We start from the raw sequence: 21,429 nt of genomic DNA, 5'->3' as shown, positions 1-21,429 counted from the left end.
CCAGAAGTGTCCAAGACAAGGCTGGACGGGACTTGGAGCAACCTGGGATAGTGGAATTCGTCCCTGCTCATGGTTGAGGGTTGCATGTGATGGGCTTTAAAGTCTCTTCCAACCCAAACCCTTTTAGGCCAATGTAGAATCAGCACCTCCACTTGATGAGCTCATTCCAGTTTGCTTTTAAAGACCCTTTTTGTTTTCCATAATTCCAGCAGAAGAGAAATCAGGGGCAGGAGGCTCCTAATAATGATCAGACAAAGTGGAGGCTACAAACAGACAGGAGGGAGGCTACAAACAAAGCCCACGGTTTTCTTTTTCTCCTTTCTCCCTGCAGGCTGCAGCATTCTGTGCAAAAGGCCATTTATGCCACACAAATAAGGGGAGAAAGGCTAGAAGATATAAAAAACACACTTCCTTCCCCTCCCCCCCGCCCCCTCCCCACTAGTGCCATCTTTCAGCTGCACTGGAGGATTTTACTTCTCCCACTCATGAGAATGTTCAGTTATGCAGTAACAGCACTGCTGCTCTCTCCAGACTAACTAAAGATGATAAAATGATCTAATGATCCTTTGTGGATCTCTTCCAGCTCAAGATATTCTATGAATCCTGTGGGTTTAGGCACCAGGACATGGCAATCCAGTGCCTACTGTGGCAGATTTACTAAAAGATCCCAAATGTTTTCATGTTTTTAGCGAGCAGAACCTAGTTTTATAAGCAAGCAGTAGATATTTCATGGAAAATTAGACCGGCTCTCTCAACCACAGGAGAGTTTTACACTATAAATCAGAAATGCCTCTGAAAGCAGGAGTTTGAGAAAAAAAAAAACAGTTAAGAATTAGAAGCTTAACACCAGCTATTTTTAACGTAATACTGAGAGTAACACCCTGCAAGCAATACACGCACACATGCTCTATGAATAAAGCAAAAATTCAGTCTTCTGCACGTGCCTGCACCTCCATGAAGGGAGCTGCCATCTGCATGTTGAAAGGATTATTTTCCACGTGGGAGGCCAGAGGGATGGGGAGGGGGATATCCCAGAAACCTGCTAGGAAATGAAGTCAAATGGCAAGTTATCTCCTGTTTCAGCAAGCAGAGGGGGTCCACATGGAATGGTTCTGGCAGAGGGGATTATTGGCTGTCTAGCCTTACACCATTAGTTGCTCTTCAGGGTATTAATTAGGGAATTAAGTGACTCCAGGGAGAGGGTTGAAACTCAAAGTTCTGAAAGGGGTGACTTGCTGGACCCCCAAAATCTTTAATATTAACCTTGGAACCATCTTCCTCTAAGGTGGAAACACCTCTTTGTGCCTCTCTTCTGCCCAGTTTTCACCCCATTAACCACAGCCATGTAAAGTTTCACCTACCAGGGCTCAGTCCCTATCCCAGCAAAGTCCCAGATGGGAAATCCAAGCTCCAGAATTTCCTCTGATTAATGAAAAGCCACTATGAGCACCTCTGCTCCTGCAGCAGAACCAAGCCCTTTCAGAGTCCGCTGGGCTTCACAAACTTGTGGCAATTCCCATCTCGCAAGTCCTTGGTTTCCCAGTAGAAGCAAAGCTCTGTCTTTCCTTGTGTCCATAACAAGTATTTGGACTGGGGGTTTCAATTTCCCATTGGTAGCTGTCACTCCAGAGCAATAAAAATCTCCTCAGGTCAGATGCAAACAACACGTGGCTCCAGGTCCCTCTAAATCAAATGTTACTGGAAAGTCATGGGAAGCTCAAACATTCCCAAGACTAGAAAGAGAAAGGAGCTATTTATTCTTGCAGTTACACCAAGTGAGAGCTGAAAAGGTGTTACATTGCTGCCAGCTTAGCTACACATTCAAAATTAAATGTGTTTTCTTGGTGATGGTGAGAGTGCAAATCTCCAGGGAAAGCAAAATCAGAATGGAAAGGCAGTGAGGCAAAGTTATTTATTCAGACTACAGGCTGTCAGAAGGGTCTGTTATGATCAAAAGCTGTTCTGCTGCCCAGGAGGAAAGGTGAGCAGCACTCACCTGCAACTGGCAGGTGAGAAAAGGCAAAGAATTCATCCCTCACTGGGAGCAGGGGAAGCAGCCCCAGCACAGATATGTGGGATACTCAAGGGATGAGCATCCAGCACCACTTGTGCCATCCAGCAAGGCAGGGCAGCAGCTGTGTCCAGGCAAGGGTTGTGTCAGGCTCTCCACCAGCAGTTTTTGCTTGTAATTATGTGGGGGCGGGGGGGGGAAGGGGGGGACAAGTAGCAACGTCAAAGTCCTCTTGAGTTTAATCAAGCCTTCAGCAGATAAATGGAGCAGTCACAACCATCTTGCCATGGTGTCACTGCTCTCACATTGCTGCTTCAGAGGAGAGGGTGTATTGGACCCCAGACACCTGGGATTTTTGAACTTTCTGTGTTTTCTGACACTGACCCCCTGGAGAACACTGCTTTTGACCTGAGGCCTTGGAGAAGGTTTCCAAATTTGAGTGATGGAGTTCAAGTCACGGGTGTGCAGTTAAATAGAAGTGTGTGATTTCACATGGTGAAGGGTTTTAAATTTGAGGTTTTTATAATACACTAATAGGTGGTATGGGACAAGATGGAGGGTTTTGGGTGTTGTTTCCTCTCTGTGTTCTTCTTCCTTGTTCTCCATGGTTTCAGGTTGTAGTTTCTGGTTGGACAGTCAGTGCTGCACTGTGGGTCACAGGAGTTTGGTTATTGGGTCAAAAGTATAGATAATACAGGTGTTAATTCTCTGTTGGACTGTTTAGCTGTAAGAGACCTTGTAGCTATAGCTGGGTTCTCCTCCATTTTGCTCACTTTTAGCTGGTAGCTGGAAGTGTTGCAGAACTCTCTGTACTTTAGATAAGAATTAATAAACAACCAAGCCCAAACATGAGAAAATTCATCTCCTTTGTGTTTGTAATCCTGACTCAGAGTGAAGACAGATGAAAACTGCAAACAAGCCACTAATGAAGTGGTACAAATACCACCTTTACAAGCGTGGATTCTCAGGGACAGGAGCAGCCCCTCTGGGACAGGAAAGGAAGGTGCTTGGAAGGGGAAAGGATCAGGCTCATGGCAGTGCTCGGCAGCAATCTGGGGCAGGGATCAAGGTTAACACAAGTCAAGATGGATTTCCACTCTGAGTCAAACTGCACCCTCTAAAAGAACAGAGATTATAGGACAGTGTTTTAACATGACCAGAGCCCCCTTGTCTGGAACCAGACTGGGAGGGCTGGGGGTGCTCACCTGGAGAGAAGGCTCCAGGGAGAGCTCAGAGCCCCTTCCAGGGCCTAAAGGGGCTCCAGGAGAGCTGGAGAGGGACTGGGGACAAAGCAAGGAGGGACAGGACACAGGGAATGGCTTCCCACTGCCAGAGGGCAGGGATGGATGGGATACCCATCAGGGTGCCCAGAGAAGCTGTGGCTGCCCCTGGATCACTGGAAGTGTCCAAGGCCAGGTTGGACACTGGGGCTTGGAGCAGCCTGGGATAGTGGAAGGTGTCCCTGCCATGGAAAGAAACATGTTTTAAAGTCCCTTCCAAACCATTCAGTGGAATAATTTGGAAATAGGATCCACAATCCCAAATGATGCCAGCTCAGCCCTACAGCTCCAAATACCTCTAATTTTTCACAGAAACAAGAGATGCAGCTCTAGGCTTTGTGTAAGGCTCAGTAAAACCCAGCCTTGAGCACGCCTAGGAGTGGGTGACACTCCCTGGGTATTTCTGGTAACTTTTGGGTAACAATGTGTGCATCAACACTGCAAGGCACACCTGTGGAAATCCAAATCCAAGGCAGGAGCTATTCCTAGTATCTCCAGCCTGAGGAGATGCTACATTTCCAGAGCAATTTGATATTAAGAGCTTTAACACAAAAGGAGAAGAGAGGAGCTAAAAGCAAGTTGTTTCTTACTTTTACAACCACTTTGATTCCTTAGCAATATTTACCACCGAGAGGAAAAAAAAAAGGCACAGCAAAACCCTAAAACAAAACCCACCACCCTTCAGATTTTTAGCTAAAAAAAGGCTATTGGATGCCACAGAGCTCCCTCTTCATCATTCTCTGTATAAATCAGACTGAGAAAGAGTACAGCCAACTTCACAGTCACCTGCAGAGTGGGATGCTCATGCACACAAAGCCAAGATTTAGAACTAACCCAAAGGCAGAGCCTCTAATTCATCACAGTTTTAATTGGTTTCAGTCGCCAAAGAAATCTTTCAGTAAACGTGAACTGAACCTGGCAGCCACACAGGGATGGGAAAGAGGCACACACTGGGTCCAGAGAGAGAGATCTTTAAACCACAAAACCAAGCCTTGGACACTTAAATTGGTTTCTGTGGAAAAGCTGTAATGAAATTTTATGACTCCTTCAGAACCACAATAGAACTGTTTGAATTTGAGCAACCTCCAGTGAAAAACATATAAAACAAACCTTTTTCTTCCCCCATTTTTAAAAAGAAAAACTTCACTGCGTAAAAAAAATGAGGCAGGAAGGAAAACTAAAGAGAAAATGGATAAAAAAGCCCCCTTCCCCCCCCTTTAAAATCAAAGGTATTTTACCTACCCTAAGGCACCAGAAAGTAAAGATAATCACAAAAAAGCTGAATGAAGCAAAAGTTTTGTGGAGGTTCACATGTGGATTTGACCTAGATACAGTGAACATTCTTGTGATTAATACGAAGGTTATAATTTTATACCAGAGTGCTCCAACTCCAGCTCTAAAACAAATTGGACAGAGTGTCTTATTACTCCCTCATTCCCCTTGATAGATCACTAAATATCTGTGTGCTTTAATTATTTGAAACAGGCCACAATTCATTATTTCCCCTTTGAATTCTGGTACAGAGCTGGATTTTCTTTCATGCCCTGCAAACTGCATTAGGCTATAAAGGGACTGGGATACTAACGGATAGTTTTCCCACATGCCAAAATCTGTGGGAGGTACCAAATGCTCACATACTGCCTACTTCACCCAAGAGACTGTTCAAAGATCTTAAAGATTTTTTTTAAATGCAGGTGAAAAGAAAAATTTGAAAGGCAAAATAAAAGCAGGTGAATGGGGATGTTTTTTCCTGGGTTTCAGAGCAGCTGGGTTGCTTTCACATCCCAAAGCAGGATTCACTCAATTAGATGAAACGTTATAAACTACAGCATCTCTGCCAGGGCAGAGCTAATCTAAGGCTGGTTTGATGACTACAACCCCTGCTCTGGCTTGTCAGGTGTGAGTATCTAATCACACTCCCATTCTTCACCTGTTTCAGCTGGCTGCTGAGGTTTCCTTCATTTTTCACCAATTAAGCTTCTCCAGTCCATCTTTTCTCAGCTTTAATTGTTTTGTGAGCATTCTCCTGGTTACCTGAGTAGCCAGGGCTGATTTATAGTGTTCTACAGGTAATTAATCCACTGATGTCAGCCTGAACTATCACAGAACAGGTTGAGCTGGAAGAGACCTGGAAATCTCATTACAACTGCCTTTCTCCCAGCCCAGTTTTCTCCATTTGTGGGGCAAAAAAAAAAAAAAAAAAAAAAAAAAAAATGTTGCTTTGGGGAGAAGGATGCAATACAGGTACATCACTAGCCACACAAATACCTCGAATATCTGCCAGCAGCAGCCTTGCAGCACCTGGTTGAAGAAGCACAGCCACCACCTCCAGTGACTCCTTCCTAATCCTCCAAGCCCATCACTTCCTCTGCTGTTTGGCTAGGAGATGTCCCAGTCACAAGAAAGGTCTTTGGGTGCTCCCTCCAGGGGAGAGGAGAGCAATGGGAGGGGACCAGGGATATCAAAGAGCACAGCCAGCTTACCCATTTCGGGCGTTCAACCCATACAAATTCATCTTGCCCTACAGACAGCATTTTAGAGAGAACAGAGGAGAAAGTTTCTCTTTTTCCTACTTTGTACCCAGAAGGCCAAAATCCACACATCCCTGCAAACAGACTGGGGCAGGTACTAAACAGCTTAAGAATGCACTTTCTCCCCTAGGCAACATATGTCTAAATGACATTTGATTCCACCAAAAGGCAGATTCATTTGTATCTGGGAAGAGCAAGCATGGAATGTGAGCTTATTTTGAACAGAATCAGCATTGTGGTAGCCAAAGCTCATTAATTATTAATTTTATCAACTGTTCACTGAAATTTGTTCTGCTAGCACAGTGTAATTGCCTGAAAAGCAGTGCTTTCAAACGAGAAAAATGCCAGGCTAGGAAATAACCCACATCCTTCCTTTTCCAGGAGGTATCCCTGACTTGTTCCGGAACAATTACAGTACCATGAGAATCCTCGAGGTTCTCCAAGCATCTTACCAGAGCATTCATTGGCAACAAGAAGTGCTGAAGGGCATAATTGGGTGAAACATGAATATGGAGCACAGGAAGGAGCTCTCCTGCTTGCACTGCTGGGGTGCTGGCAGGGTGCTTAAGAAACTTGTCATTGAACATTCCCATATTTGAAGCATATTTTCTGCTGTTCAGTGAAGCAAGGAGTAAGAGCAACACCACCCCACAGCCCCAGGGTTCAGACAATGAGTCAGCCCCACTCTAATACAGCATTGCACTGGCTCCCAAGGATCCCATTAAGTGCTGAACTAAGAGAAAACATCACAGGGCAGCTCTGCAGGGCACAGGCAGCACTTAACATTGCAATTATTTAGACACTGATTCTAATCAGCAAGCAGAGACTCTCTACTTAATTTCATTTTACATGCACACACACAGACCCACCTTGGTGAAGGCAGAGCAGTGGTTTGGAGGTGATGAGGAAGATCATCCTCCACAGAACAGCACCTTTGTGAACGTGCAAAAACAGTGCCCCCAAACACCCCAGCTCCTGGAGGAACTGGATTTGAACTGAGCCTTCCAGCCCAACAAACACTGCACTACCACTCTTCCACTAACAGCACCTTTCCTCCTTCCTTCTGTACTCTTTGCCCTTCCTTAAATACCATTTTTGCAGCACTGCCCCAGCTGTGGAGAGTCCTTTGGAAACAGCTGGGACCTTCAGGAGAGGTTCACCTGCCCCCAGCATCCATCACTTGGCACACAGGGATCAGCATCTGATTTGTCTGGGTTTGCTAGAACTGGATGGTTTTTAAGATCATCTTCCAAGCCAAACCAGCCTGGGATTCTGCATTTCTGCATGTTCAAAGAGCAGTTGTTGAGCTAAAACACACTACTTCCATCTGGGAAGCAATTATGGATATGAGATGTTCTCCCAGCAATTAAAATAAACCTGGGGAACAAAGATGTGGGAGTTCTGCAGGAACTGGGATCCTCACACCCCACTTTGGGTCTTAGCAGCAGGGAAGCTCTAAGTGCCCAGCTGAGGTGAGAGCAACATCCCCAAAACTGCAGGGTGACCTTCACAGTTCCATTTCTGATACCAGAGCTGCTGGAAATGAGGCCAGACTTGCCCCCTTTGCCACCCTGATGAAAGCATTAACTCAGCTGACAATTAGAGAGGCCTCATCCAGGTATGTTAATGACTACCTAAAGAGTTTCTGTTAATCAGTTGTCGGTGAACAATGGATCGTTTCCAGATGTAAAGCTGTTAGAGGGTATTTTCATCAATGATCTGCATTGCATTTCCTCCTAATCAAGTTCCCGGTGATCTTTTGATTGGGATGAAAGGAGATACAGAAATACTACTCAAGTCTGGAGTGATCTGTTTGTTTCGTTAACCCCTTCAGGTAAAAGGGTTAACCCCTTCAGGTAAAAGCCATTTAAAAGCCAGCAGGAGATGCTGGCCACGAATATTTGGTAACACCAAGAAACAAGATTTGAGTCCTTCAGCATGGTAGGATTGAAATCTGAGCAGCCAGCTTGGTGTCACTGCAGAGGAAAACTCCAGCAGCCCTTGCCTGGTGAGAGCACAAGCCATAAAAATGTGCTAAAACGAGATATATTCACAAAATACCAGCGAGCTGCAACCACTTGGAGGGAGCGAGTGCAGCCATCTGTGCCTGGCTCCCAACAGCCAGCCTGCCAGAGACTGTGATTAGCACTGTCCAGACAGATCTTCTCCTGCCTGCTGTCAGCAGCACTGTCTGCTCCAGAGCCTGCCCCTGGCACTAACAGATGTCCCCAGCAGTTCCAATGCTTGCACAGAGCTCTGAGTTTGCATCTCCATTCCCCCTGCGTGGGCTCACGGAAAAGGTGCAAGTAAAAATACAAATTTTTAAGAAATCCTCTTCCTAGAGGTTCGATGAAGAAGCTAAAAATGTCCATTTGGCATCTTCGGGCCGCTGGAGGAAACCTCAGCAGAGGTACCAGCACAGAAAGACAGGCAGGGCCAGAGCTGAGCTGTCAACCCTCACTCCCAACTGATGCTTTGGTAAGAAAACAAAGGTTTCAACTCTTTTTTTCCAATCTAGGATGTCTTGCAGTTATTCATACAAGGTGCATTGCTGTTGAAACATCCTGGAAAGTCTTCCAGTATATGCTTTTCTAACTACAGAGGTCTCAATTAGTGCTTTTCAGTCCACTGACACAGCCCCAAGCCCAGCCAGGTTAAGCAATCTGAGCCCACACATCAAGCCAGAATTGAAATTCAGTTCTGCTCTCCATTTGTACTTCCCAATGAGAATTTCTCTCAAAATAAAATAAAAACCCTTCAAATAAATAATTAAAAAAAAGGGGACAGAATGAAGAAAAACAAAATCCATCACAAGCCAGATTGTTGAGTAGGAAATAAATAGCCCAGGACTACAGCAATAGTTTATGCATATTTGAAATAGCCCACAGCTATAGGGTGTAAGCTGCATGAAGAGGTCTGAGAAAAGCCTTTGGGGAGCACTTTGAGTTGTGGTAGCTTCAGCAGTGCAACAACCACCTTGCCTAGGAAAAGCCTCTCCAAAGACACTGAGAGCTGTCAGCTTTGAAAGGAAGCAGAAGGAAAGGCAGGGGCAAGCTCAAGCTGCTGGAAAAGAGGAGTCTTCCTGGCAGTTTATTAGGCAAAACAATTATCTTACAATGTAATGGTTATTGTTGTTAATTAATAAGTGGTGTGCTTAATATGAAGCTCTAATTTGAGTGGTGAGGCAGAGCATAAACAGGGATTTGACAAGTGGAAAATCACCTCCAGCTCCATGGGTTATGGGACGGTCACTCTCCAGGTACACACAGAGGGTGGCCACTTTAGTCTCACCCCAAGTCATGGAATCATACCCCAGAATCCCAGAATGGTTTGGGTTGGAAAGGTCCTTAAAGCCCTTCTTGTTCCACCCTTGTCATGGGCAGGGACACCTTCCACTAGACCAGGTTACTCCAAGCCCCATCCAGCCTGGCCTTGAGTCACCCAGGAGACAATATCATTTTGGTGCTAAATAACTTGAAAGGACACCCAGAGTGCCAGGGATGCTGAGTTTTGCTCCTTTCTTCACAATGTCTCTCAGAAATCTGCTGCAAACCATATCAAAGGTGATTTAAAGGCTCATTTCAGGCTGCTCAGCATATGCAGAATCCAAGTTCCCACAATTACTGCTGCAAAGAGAGCTTTCAAAATCTTCATCCAAAGGCATTTTATCACCTTGGCTCAGCAGTGACAGGCTGCAAATCTGATCCTGAATTTGGAACTCCTGGTCAAGTTTAATGTGTAAAACTTCAAGGAAGTGTTTTTCCAGGTTTTTTTGTGAGTTACCAGAAAACCAGCAGAGGTCGCATAACCCAAATTAGAGAGTTTACACATGACACAAAGCTGTTTGTTTTCCAAAAGCTGAAGTGGGACTGGGACTTTAGGTGTGACAGGACATTTGGCAGTCAGCTTTCCCAGATACGAGTAATGACAGGTCCTAGAGCTTGGCTTGGCTCATTCCTCACAGACAAGAGCCAGGAATGTCATCAGAGGATGGTGTTGGGTTTGCCCATGGGAATTAAGATCAAACATTCCCTGCCCTCTGGCAGGGGGTTGGAACCAGATGATCTTTCAGGTTCCTTCCAACCCAAACAGGTCTTGGACTCGATCTCTACCACCACCACAGTATCACTGACTTGCATTTAAAAGTCATAGCATTTCTTGCATGCTACCAAGGTTGGACACAATGATCTTGGAGGTCTTCTCCAACCCAAATTATCCTGTGATTCTGTGCCATACAGGGAAACAAGCTTGGGGTTTGCAGAGGTCAATTTTACCTAGTTAATGACTGGGTGGCAAAACTACTTCTGGAAACCAAGCTCATTAAAGGGTGAAATGGGAATTGCCGGAAGCTTATGTATGCATGGTCACGTTCTAAATGATCTCAACGCTTCACAGAAAGGTTCCTGCCAGGAAGGCAGGAAGCCCTGTTTAGAAGGGGCAGTATCCCCTTCTTTCCAGCTGGAGTTTATAGAGGGACTGGCAGATCCAAGTGATGTTTTGCCCCAAACTTGTGTTGACCTTACCAGTATTTGCCTGAAGGCAAAGAGCAATGACTCAGATTTTGTGGCTTTGCTTGCTTTTTTAAGGACACAGCTGATTCACACTACAAGATAAAAATTAATCTTGGGACAAACAAGTAACCCTGAAGGTTGCTGAAGGCAGACAACCTGACTGCTTGGTAGCTCCAGTGGAATCTTGGTGTGCAGCCCTACTCTGTCCCAGCTCTTCGCTGAAGTCACACGGTTTGTGATTGGACTTCGTGATGTTGAAGGTCTATCCAAGCTGAATGATTCTGTCACCTACAGCAGCATCACCATCCACCCCCAAAAATCTGAGACACAAACACCATTTAAACAGACTGTGAATGCTGTGAAGGATCAGCTACTGCAGGAGCAGCAGGTCAGCCCCAAGATCACACATCGCTGCCCACATTTGGTGTGAGAGGGACAGGAATAGAAAAGCTGTCACTGTGAGGCTGGAGACCAACACCTGATGTTCTGTGCCATCTGCCACTCCCCCCAAGTGGCACTTTTCCAACCATGGGGCTTCGAGCACTTCCCCAGAGCCACATCCCACCCCCATGTGTGACCAAGGTCAGCCTCTCCTGCTGGAGGGTGGCCAGCTCCTGCTGCCAGCACAGCAAATTTCTCCTCTCACATGTCACACAAGAACTAAATGCTGGAAAATGTGGCTCCCCAGCAGCCCTGGTGGAAGATGCCAACACTCACGCTGTGACACTTACAGTCTGTCATTGACAGCTACAGAAGGATGAGGGGGAGAGAGGTTCTTCTTCTCCACTCCTGACTCCAGCAATCAACAACATTCCAAGCAGAGGATGTTCAGCTTTTCACCCTGATGAGCACAGGGGAGTCTAAAATCCATACATTTAAGCTTATTCACTCCTCAAGTTTCTGAGCCATTGGGTGAGTTTTAGTATCTGCTTAAGTCATTCTCAGGGTGAGGAAACATGAGCCCTTTCTGGACATGCAGGAGTGCCAGCACTGCAGCAGGGTTGTTCCAAATGAGAAAAGGCTGGGCCAAGAATGTGGCCACACTTGGGCTTCCACTTTTCCACCCTGTCTTCGTGTCAAGGTTAGGAACAAAGCTGATCTCAGGAGCTCCCACAGCTCCAGCAGCCCTCTGCCTCTTCCACACACAGATCCCACTCTCTAACAGGTTCCTTGTTCAACAAGCTGCTATCCCATTCCACCTGAACAATTTAAAATTAGGGAACACAAGCAGCAGCAAACAGGCACAGGTGGGATAGGACACACACCCCAAACCTCTTGAATTCAGCAATGGTTTTGTGACCACACTCAAAAACTTAGGGAGGAGCTTTTATAGCAACTCACTTCAATTCCCACCCCTGCCCCCTGAGCTGCCCGGGATCCAGGGAATTCCTGAATGCCCCATTAATCCCAGCATCTCATCAGCTCCCTCGTTTCTGCTTTTTATCTGGATGCCAGTGATATGGAGTGCTCACATTTACATTTGACACAACTAAAGTGTATTCTGAGCTTGTTCTGGTTCTCCACAGCTGCTGACTTCACCTTCCTCTGTCCCACTCTGCCCTCACTCTCTGAACTCCAGGAGCCTCCAGGGGCACTGCCAATTCACAGCAGCTGTTCTCATCCTCCTCACACATTAGCAGGAAGCATTTTCCTACAGAAATCCCAAGAAATCTCCTTCATCACAGCTCCTGTGAAGTGGAAGCGTCAATTCCCCACGTGACAAAAAGCAAATCCTCCACCCCAAGACTTGTAGAGTATTGAATCTGGTATTGGATCACAGTCAGATATTCTGAGGTTCGATATTCAACCAGAGGGCCTCCAAAAATAAAAAGAACCATTTTAAAAGAGCTCCCAGAAATATTTTACAAAGGTGGGGGAATTATCAGAGAACAAAACTGCAATTGGGATATATCAATGATGTTTTGCTGCTTTCTAGAAATAAACCAGGAAGAATTGAAGCAATCTCCCTTATAGAAGAAAAATACCTATATATTAAGACTGGTAGACCAAATAAAAATGTTTAATGTGGGTTTTAGAACAATCTAGGTGAGGCCTGATACATCACTAGCAATGCAGGGTATGAAGAGATGACAGGGAAACAGAGCTTTATTTACAATTTTAAGGATCATGGCCAGTTAGTCAGGAGCTTGGAGAAGAAGTTCTTCTCTAAGATTCAGAAGCTGGTTTACAGAGCCCATTTCAGGGCAGTTTCAGGTGATAAAATCTATATAAACAGGAGCTCAACACCCATTTGATCATCTTTCAGCAGGCAGAAGCATCTGGAGCACCTTGAGCTACTCCTGCCTCATTGTTTGTAATTCACCTTCTTCTGGAGCTCAGCTACACATCCCTGGTTACCCTGCTTATTTACAAGTCTCTTGGAAAAGGAACTTCAACCAGTTCTGGCTAGCCTAGCAAAAAAAAAACAAACCTCCTTCCAAACAAAAAGCTGGGTCCACATCCAACACATCGCAGGCTGGGCACTCCAGACACATTTTCCCAAGAAAAAAGTGATGGCTCACAGGACAAAACAAAACCAGGAGAAGGATAGGAAGGTTCTTTCCTCCAGCTAACCATCTGAAGTCCTGGCAGCTATCCAGGGATTTGGGGGTTTTGCTCAGTGAGGCTCAGCTCACTGTGACATGATGTGGGGGCATTTAGCAGAGATGGTGACTTGGGCCCAGGTTTCTCTGTTCTGGAAGAAGAACTCAGCTTTCTGGGCTGAAGAAGCAGCTGTTGCTGCTGGAGTAGCTGCCAGAGGAAAAAAAGTGGGAGGACCACAGACTTCAGATGCTCCAGCCTGACTCAGCTGGAAGCTGCCTATTTTTGCCAGAACATTCTGGCCCACCCCACAGGAAAACCAACCCTTGTGATCTTCCCCCAGCCCTGCTTCCTCTTGCTGGGTGAGCCAAGGAGCTCGAACGTCTGTGGTGGCTTGGAGTGAAGTGCCAAAATCATGAATGCACTTGTGCAAATGCTGGAATAAAACAAACCTGAAGTGACAGGCTATTAAGCAGACTGTAGTTCTCAGCGTTGTAAAGGATTTATTAAACATCACACTTGCAAGGCCAGGACAAACAGGGAAGTGGGAATTTTAAATAACCTGGCAAACTCATTACACCCTCAAGTAGCACAGTCATCAGCTAAACCAAATATTTTGCAAGACAAGGTCGGTGCTGTTTCCTGCACTGGACTTAGAAAGGAAAGCCCTAAGGATAAATCCATTTGCCCACAGATTTTGGATGTCTGGGCCTGTGTTCTCCCCTTCATTAGCTGCTCTGTTGCCTCTGCCCTGGGGAAAAGTGGAAAGAGGGAGGAATGACAGAGGAGAGATGTTATGGGCTGACTGCAGTTTTCCCAGTCCCTCAGGGGACAAGGACAGAAGAGCTGAGAATGAAGGAGCGAAGCCCAGCTTGGGCAAAGAGGGTTGGAGAAAAGGTGTTGTTTTCGTTTTTGTCTTTGTTTTGCACTGTCCATACCTATTTTAATCATGGAATCATGTGGGTTGGAAGAGACCCACAGTGATCATTGATCCCTGTCCCTGCACAGACACCCCAACACTCCCAGCCTGTGCATCCCTGAGAGCAGTGTCCAAATACTCCTGGACCTCTGGCAGCCCTGGGGCTGTGCCCATTCCCTGGGGAGCCTGGGCAGTGCCCAGCACCCTCTGGGGGAAGAACCTCTTCCTAAAACCCAACCTAAACCCTGCCCTGACACAGCTCCAGCCATTCCCTGGGTCCTGTCCCTGTCACAGAGAGCAGAGATGGGAGCTGTCCCTCAGGAGGAAGCTGAATTCTGCTCTCAGGTCCCTTCAGTCTCCTCCAGGCTTCACAAATTTTAGCAATAAATTAAATTAATTTCTCCCAAGGCAAGTCTGTTTTGCTCATGACAGTAACTGAGGAATTATCTCCCTGCCTTTGTCTTGATCCAGGAGATTTTCCACCTTATTTTCTCCCTCTGTCCTGCCAAGGAGGAGCAGTGACAGAGCATCCAGGAGAGCATCTGGCAGCTGCCCAAGGCCAGCCCACCCCATGTGGAGAGAAAGAGACCTCTGCAACAGAAAACTGCTTTCAGAGGCAGACCTAATTTGGCTTGGAGTTCAGTTTTTGGCTGTCCTATCTTCTCCCCAGCCCTTGGATCTCATTTCACATTAAGGTGAAAGCAATGACAGTTGACTTTTCAAGCCTGGAGACGCTCCTCTGACATTTGCACATTGCCTTTACCTGGGAATGTGCTGGCAGCAAACTGGCTGCCACTTGCAGAGGAGCATCAAGCACTGCCTTCCACTCACAGGATTTTTGGTTTTGTTTTTTGTTTGTTTGGTGTTTTGTTTTGTTTTTTGATAAAAAAAATATATGGTTACTGTGAGAGCAAGCAAGCACTCAATCTCTTTCAGCCTTCCATTTTGTTCTGCACTGTTTTCTTCTTATGGCCCATCTCTTTTTTAAAAAAAATTATTTGTTTCTTCTCCTCCACTTTACTCAAATCACAAGCACAGCTTGGCTTCTGAAGCAGACTTCAGCAACTGTCAGGATTCCCAGCACCCCAAGAAATGTGTCACATCCAGCAGAAGGGAAGGAGGACAGGTGGGAAAAGAGCATGACAAGTAGCTGCGTTACCCTCTGCATTCCCAGTGTCCCAAGAAACCTGCAATATGTGCCCTCACAGAAGCCAGAGAATGGTTGCAGAGGAGTCTGAGAGCAAGGAATGGGGGCTGGGACATTTCTCCTGTGGCTTTTCAGCTCCCAAGACCTTACAGGAAAGCAGTGAGACCTCACCTTGAGTGCTGCTTCCAGCTCTGGGGTTCCCAGAACAAGAAGGACATGGAACTGTTGGAGAGAGTCCAGAGGCAGCCATGGAGATTATCTGAGGGATGGAGCCCTTCTGCTCTGGAGAGAGCTGGGGTTGTCCAACTGGAGAAGAAAATGCTCTGGGATGACCAAATTGCAGCCTTCCAGTGCCTGAAAGGAAAGAAAGATAGAGAGAGGCTTTTTATAAGGGCTGGAGTACCAGGACACAGGGAATGGCTTCACGCTTAGACAGAGGATGTTTAGATTCAATATTGGGAAGAAATTGCTCCTTGTGAGTGTGGGCATAGGATGCCCAGAGAAGTTGTGGTTGCCCCTGGATCCCTGGAAGTGTCCAAGGCCAGGTTGGACAGGGCTTGGGGCAACCTGTGATAGTGGAAAGTGTCCCTGAGCTGGATGATCTTTAAGGTCCTTTTCAACTCAAGCCATTCCATGTTTCTATGAAAACAAGAAAAATTGATTCCTTGGACCACAAAATCTCAACCAGTCCCATCCCAGAAGAGACCAGAGCATCTGGCTCTTGTGCAGCTCTTTTTTTTTTCTCCATGTCATGAGGAAGACGTGTCTTAGAGATCTTTGGTCTCCAAGGCTTCCCATCCAGCTCAGCAGCAATCCAATGTTAGGGGCTAATTGTGCCAACATGACCCTTGGTAGTGTTCTGTGCACTGGAGGCTTCAGCTGGAGGCAAATCTTTGGTTATTTCAGCAGGAAACACCTTTGCAGCAAAGGAAAGTCTGCAAGGTCTGGTTTTCCTCGGGTCACACAATTCTGCAGCCTCAAGGAGAGAACGCAGCGATCACACGGAGGTCTCATTTCTGCCTTCTTGCTTTAATCCCTTCATTTAAAAAAATATTTAGATGGCATAGAAAGAAAAGGGGGAAAAAAAACCAAACTAAAAGCTGACATTTGGATGCCTGCCTCTTGATGTTCAGCCAGAAAGAGGCACAGCTGCAGTGCCACACTGGCATTTAACCATCACAGAACCCAAGCAGGTGGCAAAGCCAAATTATGATGGGCGATGGTTCACAGGAGTCCCTGGAGGAGCCACCCAGCAGCCTTGTTGTCAGCTGGAGTGAGACAAAGGATGGCTGCTGTGGTTTCCTGAGGGCTCCTTACCTCCTGATGTCAGGGTCTTGCAGGAGGTCAGCCAAACCCTCACTCATCACCTGGCTCATCATTTTGAGCTCACTGAGTTGCCAAGCACCTGAATACCACCTCAGCCTTTGAAGGGTGGTGACACCCCACCCAAGGGCTCCACCCCAGTCTTTGAGAGAGCACACACTCCCCAAAACATGGGTTTAATGTTGCCAAGAAGGAGCAAAGAATGACCAAAGGACAGACATACCTTGGATTTTTTCCCCCCTTAACCTTTCTCCAAGTCATTCCAGAACTTGCATCCAGCCTAGCAGTAACCAACATAGTTACAGGCCTAAATTCAGGACTGCTTAAAAATCCAGCTGTATTTTAGTCCTCTGACAATCAGTTTCATGGCATCTCATTGCCCTTGGGGAAATGAACGACCTTGATACTGAGTTGGTTTTCCCTGTGCAGCTCCCTGACTCTATTTAGCAGGAAAAGCAGGAACAGAGCCCAGACTAGTGTTACTCAGAATATCAGCTCAGCTTCCAGGATTCTTGAAGCAGTTACTCAGGGAAAGGGAGACATGAAGAAATATGGCATTTCTGTACTGTATGGCTTCTATACATCAACATCCTCCTAATCAACAACAGCTGAAGAACTGCAGAGTGCAGGGGGAGAAGAAAATCCTGTAGATAATGAAGAAACTTTTGTATCTATAAATACATACCCATGGGTACATGCACATCCATACTCAGTCTCCATTTCTCTCAGCCAGCTGGCATCAAATAACAAGGAGATGCTGTAACTTCTGGGACAAACGGCATCTCCTGGGTGCAGCTTTTGGTCTAATTTTGGTGTTTTATTTCGGAGGGTGTAGCCACTTGTTAGGCAATGCCAGCCACAGAAAGCCAGCACCTGTGTCTGCACTCTGGAAAGAGAAAAGTTCATCTGGTGGGTCCAAAGAGGAAGGTTCTTGGAGCTACCTCCTAATGGACAGGTTGGACTGGCACTGTTGGGTGCTGCAAACATTTGGGTGTGGGCAACGGGGATCACACAGAATCACACAATGATGCATTTGTCTTTTAAGCTGGCAAAGAACCCCAAACCCTCGAGGGCATGGTTATGTCATTCCAAAGGCTGACTCTATTAATCTAACAGCAGATGCAATGAGTTCCCACGAGTACTCCCCTGGTTCCAAAATCTTCCAGGGAGTTGGTGGGGGGTGTAAACACAGATTGATCTCTTATTTAGACTCCACTGACACAACTATTAGCATGACAGATTAACTGTTATTTGAACATCCTGCTTGCCTGAAAAGAATATCTGCCAGGAAAAAGCAGGATGAGATCTGAACACACACTTCCCACCTCAAGATTACTACCAGCCCCATATAAACAGCCCCTTGAAACCTAGGAGACCCAAAATTCCTGATACACCAAAAAAAAAAAAACCAACAAAAAAACCCAAACTGGCTCTGCCCAAGTGTTCAGTGGATAGCAGCAAAGGTAAGAGAAAAAACAATGCATATAATGAGATTCAAATGAAATTATTTCTATTTGAGCTGCCTGAACAGAGAGAGCTGTGCAGATGGCAAATCTTGTACCAAATGATGAGTCAACCCTCCCAACAGGGGGGCATATTTTAGACCCAGGGGGATGCAATAAAGCCAATGTGAAGCTGACTTGAGTGATCTCCTTGCCTTCTGGGAGATGCTGCCCTTGCACTTGTTCCTCTTCATCCCTCACACCCACCTAGTTCCTCTTGGTTTGTGTCTTTGGGATCCAGACAGAAACGCAACCCTGCGCTGGGCTAATCTCTCTGTTTCATTAATCATTTATCTCATCAATCATTTTGAGCCATTTCCCTTGGGCCACCCAGCCTTGCCTGCAGCTGCCAAATTTCAGGCTTGTTTCATCTCTAACCTAGTTTCAGAGCTGCCTTGTCTCCCTGCCTTTCATGTTGCTCAGCTCGTGTTTCCCTTGCACACTTGCACTGGATGTCCCTGATCAGCCAAGAGCAGGATGAGGGGGGAGAAATGAGGAGAAGACAGATATTTTGGGATTCTTGTTTGCTAAAATCAGTGTTTTGGAGCCAGATGGTGGCTGACTTGTCTAATTTCTCCTCTAGAAGTGGACTCAAAAGAGCAAGTAACCTCAAAGTGGGTAGCACTCCATGCTAGCAAGTACCTACAGGTCTGGACATTTGTGCCCCCATGCAGCAGCATGTCCTGTGGTTACGTTAATTGGGATTAGTGCAAGGGAACCTGCCATGGAGTTCTGGCCCACGCTGGGCTCAGCCAGTCAGAACATAATTTACCAGCTCTGGAATGAAGCCATTGCTATAAGTTTTAACACCTTAGAGGCCTAGGGAGGGGTCTTTTCAGGACAGCAGTCACATCACTCTGCTATCCAGTGGGGAAGCAATGAGACAGGAAGGACAAGGCAAAGTACTCACAAGACTTTCAGCTGAGCCTTTCCTGAGCTCTGACACTTGTCATGGGCTGCTAAGGAGTGAACTTCCCACTCCTGGCAAATCACACATATGGGCAAAAATGCCTCTCCTTAGTTGAGAGCTGAAAAGCATCTCTTCCATGTAAACACAGATCTGTCCTGTTTCTCCTTCTCTCTGGGAACAAAGGGGAGACATAGGCACAAGAAACTTTTGGCAAGCTGGCCCTTGGCTCTGGGAGCCTCAAGGTGAAACCAGCCCAGTTCTTTCCACCACTGCACACACCGGGGCTGTGCCAAGGGTAGCAGGTCTGGGAATGCTCGGGGTTGGAAGGAAAACCACTCACACGAGGTACCACAGAAGCCTCATCCCTAAATGAACAGCCCAGGCATCAAGCAAAGAAATAGAGAGTTTTAAACCCCAGGCTTGAGCCTTGCCGTTTCTTTGGTTGCTCAGAGGGTCAGATTCCAAACTCCACTCCTACAAATGAGGTTCCCAAGTTTTGGAATCCCTTGCGAGGCCAAGAGCCCCACAGTACCAGAGCGTGGTTGTGAATACAAAACACTGGGAGACTCCTGCACCAGCAGCATTCACATTCAAACCGTGGCAGGCTCCAGCCTCCCAGCACATCCCAGTGGAATTCCAGCCCTCTGCTCTGAGCTGCTCTTCTCCAGCACAGCCCACACTGCAAATGTCAGTCAATGGTGTGGGCACGAGCACCACAGAGAATCTCTGCTCTTGCTCACAGTGGCACTGGGCAATGTTCTCAATAAACAGTAGGTTCTCTTTAAAAATAGGAATTTTTTGGGGAACTGGACTGCTGGCAACTTTATTGCCAGAAAGCAGTGAGAAATGCAGAAGTGTCAGGACATGGCCTGTTGCCCAACAGCAGATAGCAACCAAAGAGTCATTTTGTTATGAAATAGTCATCATGAGCAGTCATTTTAAAGAAAGATACCGTCATACCGTCATGGCAGAAAACCAAGACCTATTATTTCGGCACCAGGCTTTGGTTCCATCCTCTTTAAGTGAAGGAACTGAAGCTTTTGACACCGTCCAAAGAGCACCCAACCACTCCCTTTTGGTCTTTCCTCCGACACCTCCACCTCAATGGGTATATTTTCAAACTTCAGCACATTAGCTTTTAGGACAAAAAGCTGTGTTTTGGTTTGATGAACACATTGCAGATGCTCTGATCCGCTGCTCCAACCCTTTAAAAGGGGATGTGTGTCTTTCTTGTTGAATAAACTTCATGTGTTTGAGTCCCTTTCTCTCTGTCAGGAAAGGTGGTGTGGGGCCTGTTCCAGAAAATTCACCAGCAGGACCTGTGAATGCTTTAAAAGAGCTCAAGAAGCTGGAAAAAGATTGCATGGACATGTGGGTTTTTTTCTGTTCTCTCCAAGAGGTTAAAAAGCTGGCAATTAATAAAACACCAGCTTAGAAACCCAAACAACTCAAAGGCTTTTGCAATCAGTTCTAGCATTACCTGTAATCAGAGCTTCTTCCCTTCAAAATACCATTCCACTAAACAGGTAAGGTATAAAAATATTCCTTAGAAGGTCCTGCATCAAAGAACACCCCAGGGATTTCTGTTTTGCCCTTTTTATCCACTCTATCTGCACCCAAAGCCCCTGGCAAGATTGCCTGATGGAGATTTCTTACCTTTGACCAAGACTGCCCCCCGTATTCAAACACAAAAGGAAATTAAAGACCTTTGACACATGCATAAAAAGTTATTGGGGTTTTGCTGCCACATCTTTAGGTTCACAGTTGGACTTGATGATTTTAAAGGTCTTTTCCAACCTAAAAGATTCAACAGGTCTATCCCAGTAACCCACAGGTGTCATGTAGCCCTGGGTTGAAATGTTCCTGTCCCCCATTCTTCTGCACAGGACCTCTTCTTGATGAGATTATGGGGTTTCCTTTATTCTTTAAATCCACAGACTTCTATTTGGGATGCTGGGTTTTTTTTTCCTCTCCATTATTCATTCCAGATCAGGAGGCTCAGCCAGCAGCATCGCCTTCCCACTGCTCAGAAAAAATACTCCTTCCCCAAAAGCACATAAGATTCTTCTTAAACTCTCATTAATCAAGGCCTGTAATCCCTGGGATCTTGCCAGGCTCTGTGGTTTTCCTGGTGGTCTCCTCCTTCAAATCTCACAGATAAATAATACCCTAAATGCCTCCAGTTTAGTCTCTGGAGGCCATCACAAAATCCCAATTTCCTTCTTGGGCAACATTTCTCCCAACTTAATCTCCCCCTTGTTCAATCTCCAACGAACATCTAGATCACTTCCAGGAGCTTTACTTCCTTGGAAGAGTTGAAAGCCATGTTTTAAGGCTCCCCTTTCCAGGTCTAATACTGGTTTTCCAGCCTAGACTCCTTGTTTGCCACAGAGGATGTCACCACCACTCTCAGAAGCCTTCACCACATGATGATTGCCAAGTGCTGGCACACCATTTCCTTCAAAGAATTCCCACTGTGCCATGAGACAGAGGCAACAATTTGTCCTGGGAAAAAGAGGGGGAGGATCAGGATTTTAAAGCCAGCAGGAGGTTTGAAAGGAGCAAACACTGGCAGCTGTGAATGTCAGACAGCAGCAAATTTCTTCCTGGTTGTGGAAGCATTAATTAGCACACCTAATCTTTAAGAGGCATTAGGATGCTCTTCCTAAAGTTAAGCAGCTGCAGTGAATGAGCTGAGCCCCTGAATAAGGGCTGGGAACAGGTAGAAGACTTCAACTCTAAAATCAAACCCTC

The sequence above is a fragment of the Cinclus cinclus genome, chromosome 21, assembly GCF_963662255.1.
Source record: "Cinclus cinclus chromosome 21, bCinCin1.1, whole genome shotgun sequence".
NCBI lineage: Eukaryota > Metazoa > Chordata > Aves > Passeriformes > Cinclidae > Cinclus > Cinclus cinclus.
This window is presented reverse-complemented; position numbering follows the sequence as displayed.